Source organism: Triticum aestivum, chromosome 7A (genome assembly GCF_018294505.1).
Source record: "Triticum aestivum cultivar Chinese Spring chromosome 7A, IWGSC CS RefSeq v2.1, whole genome shotgun sequence".
NCBI classification, from domain to species: Eukaryota; Viridiplantae; Streptophyta; class Magnoliopsida; order Poales; family Poaceae; genus Triticum; species Triticum aestivum.
The window spans coordinates 9,109,548-9,128,103 of record NC_057812.1 but is presented as its reverse complement, the minus strand read 5'-3'; the positions used below and the strand labels follow the sequence as shown (position 1 = coordinate 9,128,103).

At 45.6% G+C, this 18,556-nt stretch overlaps 1 pseudogene; it reads right to left on the bottom strand.

The window, feature by feature from the left end:
• Positions 1-18,556, bottom strand: part of LOC123152757 (putative disease resistance protein RGA1) — a 42,088-nt pseudogene that overhangs the window by 22,777 nt on the left and 755 nt on the right.

The window sequence follows — 18,556 nt, the reverse complement described above, 5'->3', positions numbered from 1 at the left end:
AGACCGAAAGGTCAAGCATGAGTCGTATAGAAGATACGATCAACATGAAGATGTTCACCGATGTTGACTAGTCCGTCTCACGTGATGATCGGACACGGCCTAGTTAACTCGGATCATGTTATACTTAGATAACAAGAGGGATGTCTATCTAAGTGGGAGTTCATTGAATAATTTGATTAGATGAACTTAATTATCATGAACTTAGTCTAAAGTATTTACAATATGTCTTGTAGATCAAATGGCCAACGTTGTCCTCAAATTCAACGCGTTCCTAGAGAAAACCAAGCTGAAAGACGATGGCAGCAACTATACGGACTGGGTCCGGAACCTGAGGATCATCCTCATAGCTGCCAAGAAAGAATATGTCCTACAAGCACCGCTAGGTGACGCACCCTTGCTTGGGGGCAAGCCCCCCACCCCTTGGCCACCGCCCCCCTAGGAGATTGCATCTCCTAGGGCTGGCGCCCCCCTAGGCCCCCTATATATAGTGGGGGGAGGGAGGGTATCTTACATTTGCCTTTGGTGCCTCCCTCTCCCTCTCCAACACCTCCTCCTCCTCCATAGAGCTTGGCGAAGCCCTGCCGGAGTACTGCAGCTCCATCACCACCACGCCGTCGTGCTGCTGCTGGAGCCATCTTCCTCAACCTCTCCTGCCCCTTGCTGGATCAAGAAGAAGGAGACGTTACGCTGACCGTACGTGTGTTGAACACGGAGGTGCCGTCCGTTCGGCGCTAGGATCTCCGGTGATTTGGATCACGTCGAGTGCGACTTCCTCATCCCCGTTCTTTGAACGCTTCCGCGCGTGATCTACAAAGGTATGTATATCCAATCCAATCACTCGTTGCTAGATGAACTCATAGATGGATCTTGGTGAAACCGTAGGAAATTTTTTGTTTTCTGCAACGTTCCCCAACACTTGGATCCTGTAACAGGGAAGTGCATTTGGACGAACGATCAAATGGACATACCAGTCAGGAAGCTTAAGCAGTATATTGAAGCAGCGCAGCAAATGAAGTTCTTTCCAGACAGAGAGAAAGACGAGCTCACAATGGCCCTCGGGAATCCTGAGCACCCTGGACGGACACGAGGCACGCCAGGCTCCATTCCGTGGAAGGCTGGGTTTCCGGACGCAGGCGGTTACAAATCCCATGAGAGGAGGAAAAAAGTGCAGCAGACTCAAATGCAGGTGCTGCAAGCAAGGGTAGACGCGATAGAGGAACTAGAAACAAATCGCAGCAAACGTACTGCCGAAGCCTCCCCCAAAGCTACCCCGCCATCTCAGCACAGAAGCAGCGTGGCTTCCACCGAGCTGCTTCAGCCGGAGCATGCCTTGACGGCTCCTGCCAGCTATCCCGTGGATGCTATCACGGAGTCTCAAAATTGCCACCTTATGACGCAATGGATGAATTTGAAGGTAAAGGCGGCTGTTGGCTCTGTTTATCCTACTGAACCCGGCGCAACTTTTCACTGCCGGCCGATTCCAGAAGGATATGCTAGGGTGATGGTGGATGAGATAACGGAGGGATTTGAGGACCTCCAGCTTGACCACCCTACCGGTGAAGGGGAGACTCGGCTGGGGTCTGCTCTGAAGACTCCATGCCTATGGCGGAAGGAGCTCATCAACCTTCCGAACTGGACGCCTCCGCCTCCTCCTCCTCCTCCGGCGAGTCAGGGCACTCCACCTCCTCCACCGCCTCCTCCTCCGGCGAGTGACGATCAGGGCCCTCGGTCGGCTCCTTCTCCGGCGCGTGGCGGCACTCCGCCTCCTTCTTCGCCTGCACCGACGCGCCCGAGCAGCCAGCCTCCTCCTTCTCCGCCTCGTTGGCAAGGGCGGAAGAGACCTGCCGCCGCTCCAGCTGCTCCGGCGCGTCGTAGTCCTTCTCCTCCGCCTCGTAAGCAAGTAAAGAAGACAACCGCTCCATCTGCTCGGTCGGCGTCTAGCAGTACAACCAGAGGTGGGAGGACATACAGATTCGGTCCTTCTCTGAAGACTCCAGAGAAGTTACCATATGAGAGGACCCCGGAGGAGAACGCCGAGATCGCGCGAACCGAAGTGGATGACTGGTTTCAAGGGTTGAGAGCAAAGAGACATCCACCTCCGGAGGAGAAGGTAGATCGGGTGAAAGTGAAGCGCACTGTGGCTGCCCTGACAAAACCACCGAAGTCTCCGTCGAAAGGAAACTATGACCGCATTATTGGAAAGGAATTTGCCGAAGCGGAGCGGTCGGGAAGTACTGTCAGTGATCAAAGGCTGAAAGAACGACGAGCTGGGAAACAAATTGCCCAGCTCGGTGAACAAGCGAAGCAATCGTGCCCCCCGCTCAAGGTGCCTAGCCACAACGTCGCTAATGATCCGAGGATGGTGCCCGGTTATAGCAATCTTGCAGATTACCTGCCCGACGAAGTACATTATGAACCCATGGACATGCAGATACAAAGATACGAGTACGGGAAGCCTCTCGTCAAAGATGAAAGATCTCTATCAATGATGATGCGAAGATTGCATGATTGGTACTTGAAAATCTGCAGAGACTCTGGGGGGAGGAGTACTTTGTATGTGAAAGTTAAAAAGGAGCATGACCTCGTTGGAATTGATCTGTTGCTTGTTCCATTTGAGGAGTTCTATCAGTTTTTCAATCAATTGGCCCTCGATAAAACAACGGTCGCCTGCTACTGTCTGTAAGTAGTACTACTTCTGTCATTAAGTTTCTCTATATAGCTTAGCTCTTTCATTGCCTGTATTTATAATCATCCTCACTATATTATGCAGATTGAAGATCGCCGAATTGAAGAAAAGACAAGTCGGTGATATTGGGTTCATTAACACATATCTCATAGATGCAACTCAGGTTAAATTTCATGCCGCAGCTACCGAGGCCAACTTGCTACGATCGTTCGTAATAAATCAAAACAAAGATATAATACTCTTTCCTTACAACTTCAAGTGAGTGTTACTGTCTTGTGCGTATTCGGTTTCCCTTATATATTAGTCAAGGTTATAGTAATGTAATTGATGAGTTATGCATGCGTGTGCAGTTTCTACTATATTCTCCTACAGATTAAGCTTGAGCAGGGACTAGTAACCGTCTTAGACTCAAGACGAAAAGATCCCCAGGACTATGCAGACATGACTCAAATACTCGAGAAGTAAGTTAAATCGATCATTATCCACCATATCAGCAACTTTGTTCATTTCCTGATATATCAAGTAATTGTTTTCTTTGTCCGGCAGGGTTTGGAGAAAATTCACCAGAAAAGCTCCGGTGCTGCCGAAGGAGCTGCAATTTAGACACCCGAAAGTAAGTACTATAGTAGCATTTTAAGCGCATCTACTAGTCATTCAAGCGCTAGTTTCATCAATACCATTTGGCATTCTTGCTTATCAGTTTGATTAACCTCTATTTCTTGTAAAGTGGTTGTGGCAGGAACACGGGAATGATTTCTGTGGATACTATGTTTGCGAGTCCATCCGCCACACGACCTGTGAGCGGGGCTACACTGAAGAACAATATGAAGTACGTAAATAACAACATTCACAATTTTATTTTATTACCATCATTTGTGTTGAGTTTCATTTATTCATATATATATATATGTATTGACCCCCTTCTTTAAATTAGATGTTCCGGAAGCGGGATGAACTCCTAGCACCAGCTCGCATGCGAGCAATTCAAGAGGAATTGGCGGCATTCTTTCTTGACCACGTGATCCCTGAAGACAGAGAATTCTATGCGGACCCTGAGTCCGTATGATTATATTTGTAAGAGATAATTATTGTATATATGTAGCCGGTAGTGTCAGATAGATATACGAGAACTTGTTGTTCGACCAATCTCTCGGAGAAGGAGAGGTGGTCGATATCACTTCTCTCTGTATGCATATATGTTCATGACGATCTTTTGTTTCCTTCGTTTGTTTACTAGCTAGCCAGCGTGTCTAGTCCTCTCTATACGTATGTATAGTACGTAGCGTCGACCAAGCACGGACATAAGAGATGAAACTTCTCTCTATTAATTATAGCTAGCTAACACAATATATGAAACACCTAAATTAACCCTCCCAAACCCCCAAACCCCCCCCCCCCTTCAAAAAAAAAACTAAAACCCCAGCCAAAGAAATGCTGACGCGTGGATGCCTATTGGTCCCGGTTGGTGCCACCAACCGAGACCAAAGGATCTCCTGCCTGGGCTCTGCGCACTGCCCACGTGGAGGCCCATCAGTCCTGGTTCTGGATTGAACCGGGACTAAAGGGTCGGGACATTAGTACCGACACTTTAGTCCCGGTTCAGGAACTGGGACTAAAGGCCCTTACGAACCGGGACTATAGGCCCTTTTTCTACCAGTGCTACCTAACGACCCTAACTGCATAGGGATAGCTAAAACCATAAACTGTCGGACCAAATACAGTTCTCGATTTTGTTGACTTATATTCTCTCAAAAAAAAGTCATAGGCACCTTCTCCAAAAATGCTAATAGAGAGGTGGTAGATTACGAGGAGTCAAAGAGAATATACACGTAGAAGTACCACGCACTAGACATGCATGATGTCTCTAAAATAATTACATAGTAGGAGAGAATACTTATTTTAAGGAGAAAAACAGGCTTAGGCATCGACAATGGGTAGTCAAACAATCTAAGCTAAGGATCTGGAGCATACATACAATCTACGCTAAGGATCTGGAGCGTACATGCATGCATGGCATTGAATAAGAGAAGGTGGATAATTAACAACATGCTACTATGCAAGTGACCATATCGTACCATAGGAGAAAATAATGTTTTGAGATGGAAACCTCAAAACAACATGGTCACGATGAAAAACAATAGGCTACAAGGACAGTAAGTGAGAGAGAATGATCAAGCGACATAACAATTGGCTACAACATATGAGTCACTATTTTAGAAACCGGGCAAAGTATGATGCCACCTTCTAAAAATGCTAGAGAGGAAGCCATTCGATCAATCAGGGGAAGGTTATATATTGTTGAGATTATGGTGCGATACAGTGATTCGTGAGAAGAAACTGACTCGGGACAAGAAGAACATGTAACACATGACAATTAATAAGTTGTTATGTAGTGGGCACTACCGATAAGATGTGTCATTCGAGGACGATAGCTAAAGACATGTGGCTAAAGAGCCATTAAAAATCAAAGAGAGGGAGGTTCCATTGATGATTGATTTATTGACACAAAACAATGCGTAATATGTGAGAGTATGAAAATAATGCCTTCATGCTTGGTGGAGTTTCTGCAACATGTCTAATAGTTGTGAACCTAGGAATGAAGTTCATGCAAAGGGACAAATGATAGAAATTTAATAATCAATGTGACATATAGACAAAACATTAAATAGATTATAAATGGTTGAATTTTAAAATTAAAATATATAAAAATAATAACTAAAAAGCAACATAGCCACTATAATGTGTTGGACACCTGGCAAGCAATTTAGTTCTATATGAAGTAAAAAAATCATTTCTTGATAAAAATATGAAATTTGACTATACAATGAAACAAAATTAGCTATTTAGAATTACATCAATATAAAACCTATAGGTGATATGTAGTTGTAGATTAGAACTTTTTTTAAAAGGTTTCCATCGATGCCATGCAATATGTAGTGATGGAAGAAAAAAGAAGGCAAAGTAACATTCCATATAAGTATCAAATGCATGTAAATATTACCAAAAATATAAGTATGACATGCATGTTTACTAGGATTATATCAAGCAAAAATTGTGTGGAAAATAATTGGCTAAGAAACAATGCCAAGCAACTTGGGTATAGGTTTTTAATTATGTATGAACTATCATATCAGTATGTCCTGTAGCATAAATGTAGAAAGCTAGCCGAGCAAATGCGCGGGTCACTCCGCTAGTTTAACCTAAAGGCGTTGCTGTTCGTGACCATCAACGATTGGCCCGCTCTCAGTAACCTTTCAGGACAGACAAACAAAGGATGCCACGCATGCACACACTGTTTAGATGACACAAAAAGTATATACCTGGACAAATGCAGGAAGAATGTGTACCTGTGCCATCGTCGATTTCTTCCGACCAACCATCAATGTCGAAAGAAAGGCAAGCATTTCAAAGGCGAGGCAGATCACCGGAAGAAGCCCGCCATGCGTACCGGTGGTCACGTACTTGCTATGGTCAATGATTTACACGTAATCTTTGGAAAGGGTCCCGGCGCAGTAGCTGTTCCGAATGACGCTGAGGGACACGCACCCATGTGGAAGAAGAAATCTATATTTTGGGACCTACCCTACTGGAAAGACCTAGAGGTCCGCTCTTCAATCGACGTGATGCACGTGACGAAGAACCTTTGCGTGAACCTGCTAGGCTTCTTGGGCGTGTATGGAAAGACAAAAGATACACCTGAGGCACGGGAGGACCTGCAACGTTTGCACGAAAAAGACGGCATGCCTCAGAAGCAGTATGAAGGTCCTGCCAGCTACGCTCTTACGAAAGAGGAGAAAGAAATCTTCTTTGAATGCCTGCTCAGTATGAATGTCCCGACTGGCTTCTCGTCGAATATAAAGGGAATAATAAATATCCCAGAGAAAAAGTTCCAGAAACTAAAGTCTCATGACCGCCACATGATTATGACGCAACTGCTTCCGGTTGCATTGAGGGGGCTTCTACCGGAAAACGTCCGATTAGCCATTGTGAAGCTATGTGCATTTCTCAATGCAATCTCTCCGAAGGTGATCGATCCAGAAATGGTACCAAGGCTAAGGAGTGGTGTGGCGCAATGTCTTGTCAGTTTCGAGCTGGTGTTCCCACCATCCTTCTTCAGTATCATGACGCATGTCCTAGTTCATCTAGTCGACAAGATTGTCGTTCTGGGGCCCCTACACAATATGTTCCCCTTTGAGAGGTTCATGGGAGTCCTAAAGAAATATGTCCGTAACCGCGCTAGGCCAGAAGGAAGCATCTCCATGGGCCATCAAACAAAGGATGTCATCGGGTTTTGTGTTGACTTCATTCCTGGCCTTAAGAAGATAGGTCTCCCTAAATCGCGGTATGAGGGGAGACTGACTGGAAAAGGCACGCTAGGAGCGGACTCAATAATATGCAGGGACGGGCATTCTTGGTCTCAAGCACACTACACAGTTCTACAGAACTCTACCTTGGTGACCCCGTATGTCGATGAACACAAGAACAGTCTGCGCTCCAAACACCCGGAGCAGTGCGACGACTGGACTACATGTGAACACATTAGGACTTTCAGCAGTTGGTTGGAAGCACGTCTCAGAGGTGACAACACTGTTTGTGATGAGTTGTACTTGTTGTCCAGGGACCATCTTTGACTATATTGATTTACAAAGGATACGAGATAAATGGGAATACATTTTACACGATTGACCAAGATCAAAAGAGCACCAACCAAAACAGCGGTGTCCGCTTTGATGCAACAACCGAGAAGGGAAAGGACACATATTATGGTTACATAGTGGACATATGGGAACTTGACTACGGACAAGATTTTAAGGTCCCTTTGTTTAAGTGCAAATGGGTCAATCTGTCAGGAGGCGGGGTACATGTAGACCCACAGTACGGAATGACAACAGTCGATCTAAAAAATCTTGGGTACACCGACGAACCGTTCGTCCTAGCCAATGATGTGGCACAGGTTATCTATGTGAAGGACATGTCTACCAGACCGAGAAAAAGAAAAGATAAGGAAACGAATACATCATACGATGAGCCAAAGCGCCACATAGTTCTTTCAGGAAAAAGGGACATCCTGGGAGTGGAGGGCAAGACAGACATGTCTGAAGATTATGAAAAATTTCATGAAATTCCTCCCTTCAATGTCAAGGCTGACCCAAGTGTCCTGATAAACGATGAAGATTATCCATGGTTACGGCGCAATAAGCAAATGACACAAGCGAAGAAAAAGTGAAGACTTTCTCCCACAACTATTATGATGATACCATGCCAAATTTGTAATAGACGAGTATGCTATGCCAACTTTTTCAGCGTTCATTTGAAAACTATGAATTAAAAAATAAAGCAAGAAACAAAATAAAATAAATAAAGCAACAACGAAAACAAAAAAACTAAAAAAGTGTTTTCAAATTTGAAAACTAATGGCACTAACAGAAAGTTTATAATTTTGCAGACCTAAAAGCTAAAAGAATTAAAAAATAAAGCAAGAAACAAAAGAAAATAAATAATGCAGAAAACAAAACAAAAAAACTAAAAAAGTGTTTTAAAATTTGAAAACTAATGGCACCAGCAGAAAGTTTATAATTTTTCTAAAACTAAAAGCTAAAAGAATTAAAAAATAAAGCAAGAAACAAAAGAAAATAAATAATGCAGAAAACAAAACAAAAAACTGGAAAAAATTTAAATATAGCAACAATAAGTATTTAGTTCTAAGTAGAAACAAAAAAAACAAAAAAAGTGCCATCTACTGGGGCCCCACGGCCTGAATACGACTAGAAACCCTACCATGGGCCAGGATTCAGGCCCGCGGGAGGCCCAGTAGGCCCACAGGCACAAATTGCAGTGTTAAGCCCAAAAGCCTGCTTTAGAGAGGAGCACTAGAGGGATGGCGCACCGCACCTTATAAACAGGTGCGCCTCCCTCTCAACTAGCGAGGTGGGACTAAATATTTGAGTTCGGGGCAGCACAGGCATTAGTCCCAGTTGGTGCTACGACCCGGGACTAATGCCCCTCTTTAGTCCCGGTTGGTGGCACCAACCGGGACTAAAGAGGGGCATTAGTCTCGGTTTGTGCCACTAACCGGGATTAAAGGCTTTGCTATATAAGCAGCACTTAGCAGTTTCTCCAAAATCCATCCCTTTCTTCTCCGCCCGACGCCCACTGCTCTGCCTCGTCGCCGTCGCCGCCGAGCCGTTAGGCTGCTCCACCTCGTCGTCGCCGCCACCTCCGACACCGTCAGGCTGGTCCACCTCACCGTCGTCGCCGCCTCCGACGCGGTCAGGCTGCTCAACTTTGCCATCGCCGCCGCCCTCGACGCCATCTGCCCCGACGCCGGCGCCGCTCCCCGCGCCCCGACGCCGCCCGCCGTGCTCCGCCACCCCTCTGTGAGCACCTGCCTCTCGCGCCCCTGTCTTGCCTCGCTCCCGCGCCCATGCACTACCCTGCCCCGCCGGCGCCACCGCTGCCGCCATGCCCCTCTGCCCCGCCGGCGCCACCACTTTTTTTATTAGTTTAATTTTTTTTCATATATATATAATGTATGTGTATGTATGTGGCTATATGTTTTTGTTCATATGTTGCAATATGTTTTTTTATTTTTATTAGTTTATTTTTTGTTCATATGTGATGTATATGCGTATGTGGCTATAACGTATATGTGTATGTGGTGTATGTGGCTAGAATTTGCAAAATATATATGTTAAAAATGTTTTTTGTTCATAGAAAGTTTTTTGTTCATATATAGAAAGTTACAATTTTAGAAAAGTTTCATATATGCAAAAGTTACAATTTTAGAAAAAGAAGGATAGGAAAGAAGAAAATAAGAAGAGGAAAGAAAGAAGAAGAGGAAAGGAAAAGAAGAGGAGAAATAAATAAGAAGAAAAAAAAGAAGAAAAAAAAGAGGAGAAGAAGAAAGGAATAGTGGAGAAGAAGAGAATCTCTTCTTCTCCACTATTCCTTTCTTCTTCTCCTCTTTTTTTCTTCTTTTTTTTCTTCGATCTTCTCCTCTCTTTTTTCTTCTTTTTTTCTTCTTCTTCTTCTTAATTTTTATCGGGAACGAGGGTGTCGAGGATCGCCGAGGGGTCGAGGGTCGGGAACTAGGGTCGAGGGTTCGAGGGGTCGAGGATCGCTCGGCACTAGGCAACCTCCCGACCCCTCGGCGATCCTCTCGAACATGAGAGGACGAAGAGGATAAAAAAAGAAGAGGAAGAAGAAAAAAAAGAGGAGAAGAAAGAATAGAGGAGAACTATTCTTTCTTCTCCTCTCTTTTTTCTTCTTCCTCTTTTTTTTATCGGGAACGAGGGTCGTCGAGGGACATAGATGTAGTGTCGTTGTTGTCGATATACCCCCTCCCGATAGCTTCAACACGTGGGGGGGGGGTCATTATTACCCCCTCCTTGAAGCGTTCTCGAGGCCACCCCAAACCCTTGAAGCGTTGTCGAGGCCACCCCAAACCCTAGAGAAGCAGCATCGAGGCCACTAATTAATATATATGATTCCTTACTATATGATTAGCTAGCTAGTTCTACGTTTGCCACTAATATATCCATTTGTCATGTTTGCATAATAATTGCCATGTTGTAAATATTTGTAGAAACTATGGACACCGCCCGAGACGAAGCAAACGAAGCAAACGAAGCGATGTTGGGGGACATAATCGCACAAGGAAGTGATGCCGTCTCGTTGTATCTCAACGACACCGATGGTACTGTGGAAGGAGAGGGTGAAGAAGCTGGCTCTGGTGACCTAATGCCGGTGCAAGAAGAAGAACGTGAGGACGGCTCCGGTGACCCAATGCCGGTGCAAGAAGGAGACCGTGATGACGGCTCCGGTGACCGAACCGAGTCCGGCCAGGTATATATATTAGTTAAGCCTGTGCTGACTAGCTAATTGATGCATTCATTGTTTTGGTATGTACACATATTAATTAAGTCTTTGCTCTTTTTTCTAGCCCTCCGGATCGAGCACAACTGAGGTAAAGAGACGAGGACCGAAGAAAAAGTTAAGCTCGGATGAAAGGTTTGAGATCATATCAATCGCGCCCGACGGTCAACCTATTGAACCCATCCGAACAAAGAAGGCATTTGTTGCTCAGTGCGGGGTTCTGGTTAGGGACAAGATCCCGATCAGCATCCAGCAATGGTTCAAGCCGGCTACAGAAGACCCTGAGGTGTCTTACGTCAATGATATGCAGAAAAATGATCTTTGCACTGAGCTGAAGACAAATTTCACCCTACCGCCAGAGGATGATCCGGAGAAGCCAGTTAAAGAGCGATTAATCAAGTCTTTTGCTCTTAAGAGGATGGCAGACCTATTCAGGAGGTGGAAGAATGACCTGAATAGGTTTGTCGAGAAAAAAGAGACACCGGAATTCAAGGGCATATATGAGAAGATCAGAGATGACTGGCCTGCATTTGTGGCCTACAAGACATCGGAAAAGAGTAAGAAGATGTCGGCGACAAACAAGAAAAATGCTGAGAAGAAGAAGCTTCACCATCGCATGGGGTCAGGTGGCTACCTCGTAGCCCGGCCTAAGTGGGCCAAGGCTGAGAAGGATCTGCTTGATAAAGGGATCGAACCAGAGACAATGAGCTGGCCAGACCGTTTCCGGACTTGGTTCTTCGGGGCTGGCGGAACCTTGGACCCTATAATAGGGAAGTGCATTTGGACAGATGAGCAACTTGACATACCCTTGAAGAAGCTTCGGTACTATATCGCTGCAGCGCAGAAAGGGACGTTCCTTCCAGACAGAGAGAACGACGAGCTCACAAAGGCCCTCGGAAATCCTGAGCACCCTGGACGGACACGAGGCACGCCAGGCTCCATTCCGTGGAAGGCTGGGTTTCCGGACGCAGGCGGTTACAAACGCCATGAGAGGAGGAAGAAAGTGCAGCAGTCCGAACTGCAGGCGCTTAAAGCAAGGGCACTCGGGATAGAGGAACGAGAAGCAAATCGCAGCAAACGAACTGCCGAAGCTTCCCCTAAAGGTACCCCGCCATCTCAGCGGAGAAGCAGCGTGGCTTCCACCGAGCTGCTTCAGCCAGAGCTTGTCTTGACGGCTCCTGCCAGCTATCTCGTGGATGCTATCACGGAGGCTCAAAATTGCCACCTTATGACGCAATGGATGAATATGAAGGTCAAGGCGGCTGTTGGCTCTGTTTTTCCTAATGAACCCGACGCAACTTTACACTGCCAGCCGATTCCAGAAGGATATGCTAAGGTGATGGTGGATGAAATAACGGAGGGATTTGAGGACCTCCCGCTTGACCACCCTACCAGAGAAGGGGAGACTCGGCTGGGTTCTGCTCTGAAGACTCCATGCCTATGGCAGAAGGAGCTCATCAACCTTCCAAACTGGACGCCTCCGCCTCCTCCTCCTCCTCCGGCGAGTCAGGGCACTCCGCCTCCTCCACCGCCTCCTCCTCCGGCGAGTGACGATCAGGGCCCTCGGCCGGCTCCTTCTTCGGCGCGTGGCGGCACTCCGCCTCCTTCTTCGCCTGCGCCGGCGCGCCCGAGCATCCAGCCTACTCCTTCTCCGCCTCGTCAGCAAGGGCGGAAGAGACCCGCCACCGCTCCGGCAGCTGCTCCGGCGCGTCGTAGTCCTTCTCCTCCGCCTCGTAAGCAAGTCAAGAAGACTGCCGCTCCGTCTGCTCTGCCGGCGTCTAGCTGTACAGCTAGAGGCGGGAGGAAATACAGATTCGGTCCTTCTCTGAAGACTCCAGAGAAGTTACCATATGAGAGGACCCTGGAGGAGAACGCGAGGATCGCGCAAACCGAGGTGGATGGCTGGTTTAAAGGGTTGAAAGCAAAGAGACATCCACCTCCGAAGGAGAAGGTAGATCCGGTGAAAGTGAAGTGCACTCTGGCTGCCCTGGCAAAACCACCCAAGTCTCCGCCGAAAGGCAACTATGAGCGCATTATTGGAAAGGCATTTGCCGAAGCGCAGCAGTCGGGAAGTACTGTCAGTGATCAAAGGATGAAAGAACGACGAGATGCGAAACAAATTGCCCAGCTCGGCGAACAAGCAAAGCAATCGCCCCCCCCCCCCCCCCGCTCAAGGTGCCTAGCGTCGATCCGAGGATGGTGCCCGGTTATAACAATCTTGACGATTACCTGCCCGACGCTGTACATTATGATTTCCTGGACGTGCAGATACGCAGATACGAGTACGGGAAGCCCCTCGTCAAAGATGAAAAATCTCTAACAACGATGATGCGAAGATTGCATGATTGGTACTTGAAAATCTGCAGAGAGTATGGGAGGAGGAGTACTTTGTATGCGAGAGTTAAACCGGAGCATGACCTCGTTGGAATTGAATTGTTGCCTATTCCATTTGAGGAGTTCTATCAGTTTTTCAATCAATTGGCCCTCGATAAAGCGACGGTCACCTGCTACTGTCTGTAAGTACTACTATTTCTGTCATTCAGTCTCTCTATATAGCTCAGCTCTTTCATTGCATGTATTTATAATTATCCTCACTATATTATGCAGATTGAAGATCGCCGAATTGAAGAAAAGACAAATCGATGATATTGGGTTCATTAACACAAATCTCATAGATGCAGTTCAGGTTAAAGATCATGCCGCAGAAACCGAGGCCAACTTGCTACGATCATTCAAAATAAATGAACACAAAGATATAATACTCTTTCCTTACAACTTCAAGTGAGTGATGTCTTGTGCATATTCGGTTTCCCTTATATATTAGTCTAGGTTATAGTAATGTAATTGATGAGTTATGCATGTGTGCGCAGTTTCCACTATATTCTCCTGGAGATTAGGCTTGAGCAGGGAGTAGTAACTGTCTTGGACTCGAGACGAAAAGATCCCCAGGTGTATGCGGACATGACTGAAATCCTCAAGAAGTAAGTTAAATCGATCATTATCCACCATATCAACAAATTTGTTCAATTCCTGATATCAAGTAATTGTTTTCTTTTGTCTGGTAGGGTTTGGAGAAAATTCAGCACAAAATCCCCGGGACTCCCGAAGGAGCTGCAATTTAGATACCCGAAAGTAAGTACATATAGTACCATGTTCCGCGCGTCTCCTAGCTATTGATTCAAGCGCTAGTTTCATCAATACCATTTGGCATTCTTGCTTATCTGTTTGATTGACCTCTATTTCTTGTAAAGTGGTTGTGGCAGGAACAAGGGAATGATTTCTGTGGATACTACATCTGCGAGTCCATCTGCCACACGACCTGTGAGCGGGGCTACTCTGACAAACAATATGAAGTGCGTAAGAAATAATATTCACAATTTTTGTTTATTACCATCATTTGTGTTGAGTTCCATTCGTTCATATATATATATGTATTGACCCCCTTCTTCAAATTAGATGTTTCGGCAGCGGGATGAACTCCTAAAACCAGATCGCATGTGAGCAATTCAAGAGGAATTGGCGGCATTCTTTCTTGACCACGTGATCGCTGAAGACGGAGAATACTATGTGGACCATGCGTCCATAATGTAGGAGATTATATTTGTAAGAGATAATTATTGTATATATGTAGCCGGTAGTGTCGGACGATAGATATACAAGAACTTGTTGTTCGACCAATCTCTCGGAGAAGGAGAGGTGGTCGATATCACTTCTCTCTGTATGCATATATGTTCATGACGATCTTCTGTTTCCTTCGTTTGCTTACTAGCTAGTTAGCGTGACTAGTCCTCTCTATACGTATGTATATAGTACGTAGCGTCGACCAAGCACGGACATAAGAGAGGACACTTCTCTCTATTAATTAGCTATCTAACACAATATATGAAATACCTAAATTAACCGCCCAAAACCCCCAAACCCCTTTCAAAAAAACCAAAAACCCCAGCCACAGAAATGCTGACGCGTGGAGGCCTATTGGCCCCGGTTGGTGCCACCAACCGGGACCAAAGGCCCTCCTGCCTGGGCTCGGCGCACAGGCCACGTGGAGGCCCATCTGTCCCGGTTGGGGAACCGGGACTAAAGGCCCTTATGAATCGGGACAAAAGGGTGAGGGTATTAGTAACGACCCTTTAGTCCCGGTTGGGGAACCGGGACTAAAGGCCCTTATGAACCGGGACAAAAGGCCGGTTTTCTACTAGTGTGATTTCACATTACGTAGATTGATGGCATCATATTTCTATCTCGATATTTTGAAAAATAATTAGCAATCACACAACATTCTGATTTTACGGTGAATGATCGTTTGGATGCAACCCACGTTGTAGGCAAGAAATCTTGCACATGAAGTTCAAGTCAAAGAAAATGTTATGCTTTCACTCACAAAATCATTTGATTTTATGTCATGTGTCGTATGAAAAGTTTAGCCTTGTAAGACCATTGTTGTACACATACACTGGAATCAGGAGTAGTTCATAAGAAACTATTTTCCCAGAGTGAGTTTTTCTTCAGAGAGGTATAAGTATCCAGCTATATTCTAACAAATGAACTGCAGGTCATTTGAACTTCCACTAAATCAGAATCTTAAATTCCGAATATTTGTTGTTGTCGTGGGTTCGTGGCCGAGAGAACATTTTTGCAGTTCAAACAATCCCATCGAAAAGTTGGCACATTGTTTACTTCAATTTCCCAAGAACACTATCAAGCTAATCCGCATAGAGCAGTGTTATACAGACGACATTCCTCGGACGGATTTTGCACGATGTAGTAGATCGAACCGTCGGTGAGGTGGACTGAAAGCCCAGCGACCAGTGGATGTTGCATCATGCGAATTTTCTACAAGGAATCATCGTGTGTGTTGTAGTTTCGATCAGCATAACTAGCTTATGTTGTACTGATTCAAGCAATGAACTCGTGTATGTAATACTGCTTCTGGCTTTTGAAAAATGAAAAGCTATCAATGTTGACTGGAAAGAAAATATGTCGAAGGACTGGAAGCGTTTCTTATATATATTATAGTTAAGACTTGCAGATAGAGCAGTCCTTTAAAAATACTTTCAAAAAGTTATTTCTTGGGCACATATTGCTAAACACTTTTTTGTGGATAGTCCATAAACCAAAGGGAAATGCCCTTTGGTTCATGAGTGTATATACACTCTATATGGGAATATTGATTTTTGCAAAAGGAGTCAAAAATTATAGAACTTTTTTGAATAAACTTGACCTCTTTTGCACTAGTATATAAATTTTCGCGAAGGAAAAACTACCGTTGACTTCTGGGAAAAGAATATTGCTATATACAAGTTACTTTCCACAACTATTTGACCTTACATTTTTAACTTTTTGCTCTGAAGTCAACATGCGTTTCTTCTTGGTAGATTTTTTTTACAAGTATAATAGAAGGTCAACTTTAATTTTTTAATCAGATTTTTTGATATTTGTAATTACTCTTTGTTTTTCATATAAGGTGTATATACACCCAGGAACCAAACGTCCATATCTGTAAACCAAATGGATACACAATAGTTTTTTTTAGGGAACACAATAATTTTTTCTGAAATGGGTAAATACTACAAGTAATGGCCCAGCCCAGCCCACCTCTCCTCTGCTGGTGTCCCGTCGTGCGCTCTGGCAGGTAGGACGGTCGCGGCGCGCACAGCGGCGAGATGTGGCGGAGGCTTTCTCTTACAGCTCGTCCACTCATGTGCGGAGGCTTTCAGAAATCCCGAGCTGCAGGTACATCGCGTGAGCAATCCATGTTATCATCCGCCGAATCTCATGTGCCCAACCATTTCATTCGTCGCTTCAGATTAACCAGCAGTGTCGATGTCGTTTAAGTGATTTCAGCATTTATTTTTAGTTATGCAGGCAAACAGAGTGTTGATTTGAGGCTGTGGTTACAGGTTTTGGTTACCTGAAACAGTACACCGAGTCGTTCTTGGTTCATGGTCTTTACGGATGTGCAGTATCAGACGGCGGCATCAGAATTCAGGCGTGTTCCTCTGGAGCCCCAGCCATGATGATGGTCTTGAAAACCTGAGATCAACACTAGGCAAGTTGGCATCGGCAATCTGCTGCGAACCAGAATTGGATGTGTTTGGCGTCAGTTAGCAGCAAATGTTCAGAACTCCCCACACATGCACAGTCAAAAGGCTTAACACTAGGCAGTAACATGAAGTAAGTACTAGCAGAGATGAAGCAACCATATTAACTTCTTCCAGGATATTATCAGCGGGTCAGTGATGCAACAGAGTTGTGGGATCCATGAGACGGAGGATAACCATTGTTCAACCATATTTGAACAAGCAAGAGACCTTAATTATAGTCAGGCTTGTTTCGGCAGCACAGACTTTGTTATGTTTATTATCTACCTGATGAAAGTGAAAAAGAAGGCTTGTTTCAACAGCACAGACTTTGTTATTATCTACACAGAAATCGCAATGCTGTACACATAGTGTTGGAGTCACTCCTGCCTTGTGTATGAAATACTAGTACATATTGTTTTTAGAAAAATGAAATACTAGTTGCAGAGGGCCTCCGCAAAGAGAGGAGAAGTAATGACATCCTGCCCAGCGTGCGCTATTCCTGGCGACAAGGACGGCGGTTGCCTCAGGGCGCGGCGCGCGCGGCGCCAACCTTCCTCTCCCCCCTCTGCGCCCTGCATGCCGAGGAGGACGGCAGCAAGATGGGGGAAGATGGAAAAAAATTATATGAGACCAGGTCTCATATAAATCAGGTGAGACCCGCCCTGATGGATGACATGTGACATTCACAAATCACAAAGCATCTAATCTCTTCCCCCCTGATTTCAGGTGGGGGGTGGGGGGATGCTTTGTGATTTGTGAATGCCACATGTCATCCATCAGGATGGGTCTCACCTGCTAATCCGTGAGACCTGGTCTCATACAATTTTTTTCCGGGGAAGATCTACCATTGCCCGCTTCAGAGATTCCCACCTGCAGGTAAGTCGATTCATCGCATGTTACCACCTGATTTAATGCGGGAAATTTTATTTAGACAGCAGCAAGATTGATTATTTACCAGGGCGCTCAGCCATATACCGATGTACTTCGCAGCTTCTCTGGATTTCATGACGCCTCCTCAAAAATCAATGTATTTACATGGGATAGAGGAGAGCAAGTGAAAATACTCCCCACCTTCTCTGCATCGTCTTTCCAACTCTGGACAGTTCCTCACATAGAGACACCTCAGCTTGGCAAGATTTCCAAGGTTTGGAGGCAGTGTCATGACGCTTCGGCAGCCTTCAATCCACAAGTTCTCCAGGGACAGCGGAAGGGTTTCCTCCTCACAGGATGAAGTGTTGCCCTCCAGGTTGACACAATTTCCGATGTACAGAATGCGGAGGCGATCCAAGCACCGTAGCTCCTCTGTTGGTCAGCGGACAATATTGCTGCAACTGACAATCGTCAGCTGTTCGACCAACGAAAAGCACTTCCAAACCATAAGCTGTGATCTGGACGATTCGGAGCTTCTGACCAAGCTGTTGGGGCCTTCCAGATCCAAATACTTCAGTTTTTCAAGAGGTATTTGACTTTGGTTTTGCTAGGCGTCTAGAGGCAACAAGGGTACGTCTTCTGGAGACCCAAGAGTTTTTTTTTTTTGAAACAAAGCAAAAGGCTTGCCATTTTCATTGATTAAGAAGAAGTAAGGATTGCCCGGTTAATTGACGGAAAACCGGGCTAAAACTGATACATCCAACCCACAATCACATGGGCACCACCGTCCAACCTGGCCACCGACATGCAACAAGACACGACGGCACATGCCAATAGATGACCACACGCACAAACAACTGACAGCTCCAACTTTGACGACAAGCATCACCTGGGAAATATGCAAGACTTGCGCCAACCGTGCCCGCTGCAAACGACCACCGAGCGCCTGTCATCGTTGCCGCCTGGACTCGCTCCACCGCAGCTCCGATTTCAAAGCAACCAAGCAACCCACGGAAGAGCACCTCGGACACGCCAGGAAGAT